Source organism: Rhinopithecus bieti, unplaced genomic scaffold (genome assembly GCF_001698545.2).
Source record: "Rhinopithecus bieti isolate Rb0 unplaced genomic scaffold, ASM169854v2 scaffold_14404, whole genome shotgun sequence".
NCBI classification, from domain to species: domain Eukaryota; kingdom Metazoa; phylum Chordata; class Mammalia; order Primates; family Cercopithecidae; genus Rhinopithecus; species Rhinopithecus bieti.
In genome coordinates this window covers 342,283-350,302 of record NW_016807824.1, presented here as the reverse complement: position 1 = coordinate 350,302, position 8,020 = coordinate 342,283, and the positions used below count along the sequence as shown (strand labels likewise).

At 43.7% G+C, this 8,020-nt stretch overlaps 1 protein-coding gene across 1 annotated transcript in view; it reads right to left on the bottom strand.

Moving 5' to 3' along the window:
* The window catches only part of OBSCN (obscurin, cytoskeletal calmodulin and titin-interacting RhoGEF), a 178,955-nt gene that overhangs the window by 155,193 nt on the left and 15,742 nt on the right, over window positions 1-8,020 (bottom strand).

The window sequence follows — 8,020 nt, the reverse complement described above, 5'->3', positions numbered from 1 at the left end:
TGTAAAATGTAAATATGAAAAAAAAAAGAAAAAATATCAGAGGTAATTACAAACACCATGACTGCTTGAAGCAGTGGAGAATGGTTGCAATGAACAATAATCTAATCAAAAGTCTCTAGCCTAAAAGGAAATGCTGGAGAACAAGACATCCACAGGAGGCTTTGGAAAGATCCAACAACACACTCCTGGGCACAGAGAGGGTCATACATATACAGAGGCTGTGTGAACACTCAGGCAACATCTGAGAAGACCTAACACTCACACAGCTGGCTAGCCTTGAGGTTCTGTGAGGCCAGAAGTAAAGGCACAGGTAGAGCTGTCGTCTCCCTAGCTGTGTTGAATGCATGGGCCAATTCCCACACACAGGCCCCAAAGACAGAGAGACTTACTGTTGGAGACATCTAATAAAATCACTGTTCTTTTTTTTTTTTTTTTTTTTTTTGAGACGGAGTTTCGCTCTGTCGACCAGGCTGGAGTGCAGTGGCCGGATCTCAGCTCACTGCAAGCTCCGCCTCCCGGGTTTATGCCATTCTCCCGCCTCAGCCTCCCGAGTAGCTGGGACTACAGGCGCCCGCCACCTCGCCCGGCTAGTTTTCTGTATTTTTTAGTAGAGACGGGGTTTCACCGTGTTAGCCAGGATGGTCTCGATCTCCTGACCCCGTGATCCACCCGTCTCGGCCTCCCAAAGTGCTGGGATTACAGGCTTGAGCCACCGCGCCCAGCCGTAAAATCACTGTTCTAATCATCAGCTGGCTAGTAAGCTCACTGAGCAGAGGCTTCAGTGGCCACTCATGATAAGGAACATAGACTTTAAAGAATTAGTTCAGAAAAGTCACTAAACATACACAAATAAAAGCAACAGAAACAGCAACAAAAATGAACAGCATCTGTGATATGCTGTGATATATACATCCAATGGAACACTATTCAGCCATAAAAAGTAATGAAGCACTGGAACATGTTATGCACTACTTGGACGAATCTTGAAAAGTTTACACAAAGTAAAAGAACCAGATACAAGGGACACATATTGCAAGATTTCTATTACATGAAGTATCCAGAACAAACAAATCTACAGAGACAACAAGCAAAATGTGGGGTGGCCACATGATGGGGGGAGGGAAGAATGTAAAGGAATAACCCAATGATTATGGGGTGTTCTGGTGAAAAATTTCTGATGAAAAATTTTGAAACTAGACAGAGGTGGTGGTTGCACAACATTGAGAATGCATTAAATGCCACTGAAGTGTACACTTCAAAATGGTTAACTGTATGTTATGTGAATTTCAGCTCAATTATAAAACTAATTCTTAATTAAAAAGTCATTATCCATCTATCTATAAGACATACACTTTAGAGCCAAAGACAAACAGGTGGAAGGCTTGAAGATGCTCCATAAACCACAGCAGCCAAAAGAAAGCAGGAACGGCTCCCAAATGCCAGGCAAGGCAGACCCCGAAACCAAACCGCCAGAAGAAACAAACAACATTACACACTGTGAAAGGGCCAATCTCTCAATAAGATATCACAATTATAAACATATACTCACCTAAAGCAGAGGGCAATATATGAGAAGCAAAAATCAACAGAATTACAAAAAGAAAAATGTCTACAATATTGGAGACTTCAATACCCCACTTTCAATAATAGAATGACTAGAAAAAAGATCTATTAAAACCAAGAGGACTTGAACAACGCTATAAATCAACTAGACCTAACTGATTTATACAGTCAGCCCTCCAAATTCACAGGTTCCACGTGTGCAGATTCAGCCAACCGAGGATCAAAAATATTCTGGAAAAAAATTGATGACGCAACAATAAAAGTAATATAAATTTTTAGAAATATATGTAACAACTATTTATATAGCATTTACATTGTATTAGGTACTATGAGTAACCTAGAGATGATTTAAAACATAAAGAAGGATATGCGTAGGTTATATGCAAACACTACACCATTCTATATAAGGAACTTGATGATCCATGGATTTTGGTATCTACAGGAGTCCTGGAACCTATCCCCCACAGGGAACACTGTATAGAATATTCCAGTCAACAAAAGACTGTATAGAATATTCCAACCAACAGGAGAAAAATACACATTTTCCTCAAGTGTGTATGGAACTCTGTCAGGACAGACCATCTATTAGGCCACAAAATAAGTATCAATACATTTTTATGAGTTGAAGTCAGGCAAAGTATATTCTCTGACCATGATGGAATAAAGCTAGAAAACAGAAAGAAAACTGGAAAATACATAAATATGTGGAAATAAAGCAACACACTTTTAAAAAAGAAATTAAAAGAAAAATTAGAAAATAAGATGAATGAAAATGAAAACACAACATACCAAAACTACAGGATGCAGTGAAAGCACTGCTCGGGGGACATGCACAGCTGTAAATGCTTACACTTTAAAAAGAAGAAACGTCCCAAAGTAGGAAGTAAAACTGTCTCTATTCAGAGATAGCACAATCTTGTGTACAAAAAATCCTCAGGAATTCACAAAAGAACTATTAGAGCTAATCAACAAGTTCAACAAGGTTGCAGGATACAAGACCAACATATAAAAGTCAATTCTATTTCTGTACCTTAGCAATGGCACTCCAAAACTGAAATTACGAAAACAGGTCCAAGGAGAGTAGCATCCAAAATATTAACTACTTAGCAATAAATTTACAAAGGAACTGTAAACTTTATATGTTGACAATTAGAAAACACCATTGAAAGAAAACTTAACAGACCCAGATAAACAGAAATGTATCTCATACTCATGGATTACAAGAAATGGCAATACTCCCCAAATTGATCTACACATTCAATGCAAACCCTATCAAAATCCCACCTATCTCTTTTCCAAAATTTGAAAAGCTGATTCTAAAATTCATATGGAAATGTAGTAGACCTTGAATAACCAAAACAATCTTGAAAAAACACAAAGTTGGAAAATTCACACTTTCTAATTTCAAAACTTACTGCAAAGATATGGTAATCAAGACTGTGGTATTGACATAAGGATAAACTTAGAAATCAATGGAATAGAATTGAGAATCCTGAAATAAACCCTTTACATTTACGGTCAAGGGTGCCAAGAAAATTCAATGGAGAAAAATGTCTTCAACAAATGATGCTAGAACAACTGGATTTCCACATGCGAATGATGAAGGTGGACCACTATTTCACATCATATTCAAAAATTAACTTAAAATAGATCAAAGTCCTAAATGTAAGAGCTAAAACTACTAAAATCTTAGAAGAAAACAGAGGTGTATATCTCATGACCTTGGATTGGGCAATGGTTTCTTAGGAATGACACCTAACACACAAGCAACAAAAGAGGACAAATTAAACTTTATTAAGAACACATTTCTTTTTTAGACAGGGTCTCACTCTGTTGCCCAGGCTGGAGTAAAGTGGTGCAATCATAGCTCACTGCAGCTTCAATCTCCTGGGTTCAAGCAATCCTCCCACCTCAGCCTCCCAAGTAGGTGGGATTACAGGCGCACATCACTATGCCCAGCCTAAACTTTATCAAAATTAAAAGCTTCATGCAGCAAAAGACATAATCAAAAAAATGAATGAAAGAAAATATTTGCAAATCATTTATCAGAAAAAAAGGTCTAGCATCATGGCTGGGCATGGTGGCTCACGCCTGTAATCCTAGCACTTTGGGAGGCTGAGGTGGGTGGATCACTTGAGGTGAGGAGTTCAAGACCAGCCTGGCCAATATGGCGAAACCCCATCTCCACCAAAAATACAAAAATTAGCTGGGTGTGGTGGTGCCCACCTGTAGTCCCAGCTCCTCAGGAGGCTAAGATGGGAGGATTGCTTGATCCCAGGAGTTCAATGCTACAGTGAACCATGATCACACCACTGCATTCCAGCTTGGGCAACAGAGTGAGATCCTGACTCTTAAAAAAAGAATAAATAAAATATAAATAAATAAATAGAAAACAAGAAGAGTTGGTGAGGATGTAGAGAAACCTTCATACATTGCTGATTAAAGAATGTAAAATGGAGCAGCCACTCTAGAAAACAGTCTGACAGTTCCTTACTAAGATAAATAATATTACCATATGACCTGGCAACCCTACTCTTTAGGTATCTACTCAAGAGAACTGACAACATACATTCACACAAAAGCCTGCATACAAATGTTTATAGCAGTATAATACAGTTGCCAGAGTGGGAACAATTCAAATGCCTGTCCACTGATGCATAGATAAACAAAATGTGATCTGTTCATACAATGGAATGTGACTCAGCTATGAAAAGGAAGTACTGATACATGTTACAACATGATAAGCCTTGAAAACATCATGCCCAGTGAAAAAAGACAGACATAAAAGGCCACATATTATATGATTCTGTTTAAATGAAATGTCCAGAACAGGCAAATCCAGGGAGACAGAAAGCACGTTAGCGGTTGCTAAGTGCTGAGGGGAAGGGGAATGGGGAGTGACTACAAAGGGGCATAGAGTTTCTTTTAGGGTTGATGAAAATATTCTGGAATTAGACTGTGGTGTGTTTGTGTAACCTAGAAACCACCAAATCATACACTATAAAAGGGTGAATTTTATGTTACGTGAATCACATACTTTAAAAAATCAATTAGGTCTGGTGCAGTGGTTCATTCCTATAATCCCAGCACTTTGGGAAGCTGAGCTGTGAGGATTGCTTGATCCCAGAAGTTTGAGATAAGCCTGGGCAACATAGCAAGACCCCATCTCTACAAACAAAAAAATTGAGAAAATTAGCCAGGTATGGTGGCACGTGCCTATAGTTCCAGCTACTCAGGAGGCTGAGGTGGGAGGATTGCTTGAGCCCAGGCGGTCGAGGCTGCAGTGAGTCATGGTCACACCACTGCACTCCAGTCTGGGTGACACAGCAGGACCCTGTCTCAAAAACCAAACAAATGAAAAGGTGCCGGCAAGTTCAGCTGCCTGGTGAGGGCTGCTCTCTGCTTCCAAGACAGCGCATTATTGCTGTGTCTCACATGGGAGACGGGATGGAAGTGGTGAACTCGCCCTTTTATAATCTAAGGGTACTCATCCATTCACGAGGGTGGAGCCTTCGATGCCTAATCACCTCCCAAAGACCCCCTCTTAATACTGTTGCTCAGGGGACTAAGTTTCAACATGAACCGTGGAGGGGACACAATATTCCAAGAATAGCAGATGGGCATGATACAATATATTAAGAAGTCAATTTAACAAAAGCATTTACGCAGAGAACATGCTAGCCTGCCAGTCCTGCCTTTGGGGTAAAACCCTGAGAGCGACACAAAACCTAGCACCCACATTCTCACTGCTATGGTTGGAATGTCTGTGGCCCCCAAAATTCCCACATTGAAATCCTTATCCCCAAGGTCATGGTGTTAGAAGGAGGAGCCTTTAGGAGGCAGTTGCGTCATGAATGAGATGAATGCCCTTATAAAAGAGACTCCAAAAGCTCCCTCGTCCCTTCCACTGTGAAGACTCAGTGAGAAGGCACCGTCTACGAACCAGGAAGTGGCCTCCCCAGACACCGAATCTGCTGGCACCTTACTCTTGGACTTCTGCAAGCAGCACGCTTCACACTTCTGTGGATTCTGAGCTACCCAGGCTATGGTGCTCTGCTCTAGCAGCCCTCATGGACCAAGGCACTTGCTGAACATCAGCATTCCTCTGTGTGGCCACACAGGACCTCTGGCCCATGCTGCAGACATTGTCTGCTTCTCTACCTGGTGCACAAATGTGACAGAGCCCTCAGATGTGCAAGCCTGGGCCCCCTAGTGTCTGAGTCATGCGTCACCCCAGGGGTAAAAACAGCAGCAGGAAGACAGGATGAAGCAATTAGTGTAGCCCCTGACAAGCACCATCTCATGTTAATCCCCTCTCCTGCCCTCAGAGCCAGGTGCACTTGGGATCCGCATTTTACAGACAGGGAAACAAGCTGGATGAGCCACTGCCACTGAGACGTTTCCAGAGACCCTGGTGCCCACTCTGCTGGCAGCTAGTGCCTCTGAGCTCCTGCAGCCTGGCACACCTCCATCCCCTCCCACCCCGCACCATGGCCCTCTAGGGTGAAGGCTAGCCAGTGTCTACACTACCAGACTGGCCGTGCCCTCCTTCCTTGACCTATTTATCACCCAAAATCCAATTCCAGCAGCTATAATTCACAGTGCACTGCACAGGCACAGTCCCCAGATGCCACAGTCATGACTCCCATGTTATAGATGAGGAAACTGAGGCACAGAGAGGCCAACTGTCTGAGTTTATGGGGGCTGCCATAAGAGCTCACCACAAGATAAATGGCTCAGAATGACAGAAAATCATCCTCTTACAGTTCTGGAGGCCAGAAGTTTGAGATCAAGGTGTACCAGGGCTGTGCTCCCTCAGGAGGCTCTAGGGGAGGACCCACCCTGCCTCTCCCAGCTCCTAGGGGCTCCTGGCATCTCTGGGCTTGTGGCCTCATCGCTCCAGTGTCAGCCTCCGTCTCTCATGGTTGCCTCCTCTGTATGTGCCTCTGTCTGTCTAAGGACACTGCCACTGGACTCAGGGCCCAGCCTAGTCCATGACCTCATCACAAGGTGCCTCACTTAATTATATCTGCAAAGACCCTGTTTCCAAATAAGGCCCCATTCTGAGGTTCCAGGTGGATGTGAATTTGGGGATGAAACAACATCAACAACTCGCCCAAGGTCACTCAGCAGACAGACAGGAATGAGACACAAGTGGCAGTCTGACCCCACACACACGCCGATCCCACCGCCAGCCTGCCTCAGAAAGAGGTGGAAACCCAGGCTATGGGGTATGAGCTGTGGGGCCAGTCCCAGGCCAGCTTCTGCCACCACAGGTCCACCTCCTCCTCCTCCACGTCCCCCTGCGAAGGCTGTAAGGCCAGGGGCACATTCTCCAGGTTACCTGGAGCTGAGCATGGCTGCAAGACCCCACCAAGTCAGGGAGGCATGGGGGTTGATGTACTCCCTACTCCAAGAAAAGTTTTTGTTTTCCAAACAGAAGAGACAGCCAGAAACATCCACAATGAGGGAGGTAGAATTCTAAGAATGCCCAAACACTAAATCTAGGTGCTGCTGTGAAGGAAACCTGCAGATGGAATGGGGCCTCAAATCAGTTGACTTTAAGTTCCTCGAAAGGAAGATGATCTTGGGTAGGCTGGACCTAATCAGGTGAGGCCATAAATGGGAGAGGTCTCTTCCCTGGCAAAAGAGATTTGAAGTCTGAGAGTGACATGACACAAGGGAGATTATCCATTACTGGCCTGATGATGAAGGCCACATGGCAAAGAATGAGGTGGCCTCTAGGATATGACAGCAGCTCCCTGGCTGACAGCCAGCCAAGAAATAGGGCCTCGGACCCATGGGTTCACAGACCCACAATTGCAAGGAATTGAATTCTGCCAACAACTTGGGTAAGCTAGAAACAGGAACCAAGAGAACTAATCAGCAGGCACCTGACTTCAGCTTCTGAGACCCTGAACAGAGAACCCAGGCGAACCATGCCTGTACTTCTGACTTACAGAACTGTGAGCTACTCAGTGAGCATTGTTTCAAGCCATTAAGTTGGTGGTAATTTGTTGCAAAGCAGTTAAAAAAATAAGCAGAAAACAAAAAAACTAATACACACCCTTTCTACATCTTCCCATCTTGAACATGATGGCTGGAGCTATGGAAGCCACCTTGTGACCATGAGGCAAACATTTGAAAGAAAAAGATAACATGTTCAGGATGGCAGAGAATTAAACAGAGCCCATGTCCTTGTGATAAACTGTTAAAAAGGTTGTGATGAGTCAAGATGCCCTGGGTGCACAATGTTCTACAACAGGACATGCCACTCCCCCACTGACAGTAGGGTCTACTTCCCTACACCCAAGTTCCTGCAGACTAGGCTGGCCTTATGCTTAGCTTTGAGCAACAGAACATGGGGGAAAGTAACACTCTGGGACTCCTGAGACCCAGGTTAACAAGCCTCATAGTTTCTACCATTCCCTAGGAGAAGAATCCAGTCACCATGGAA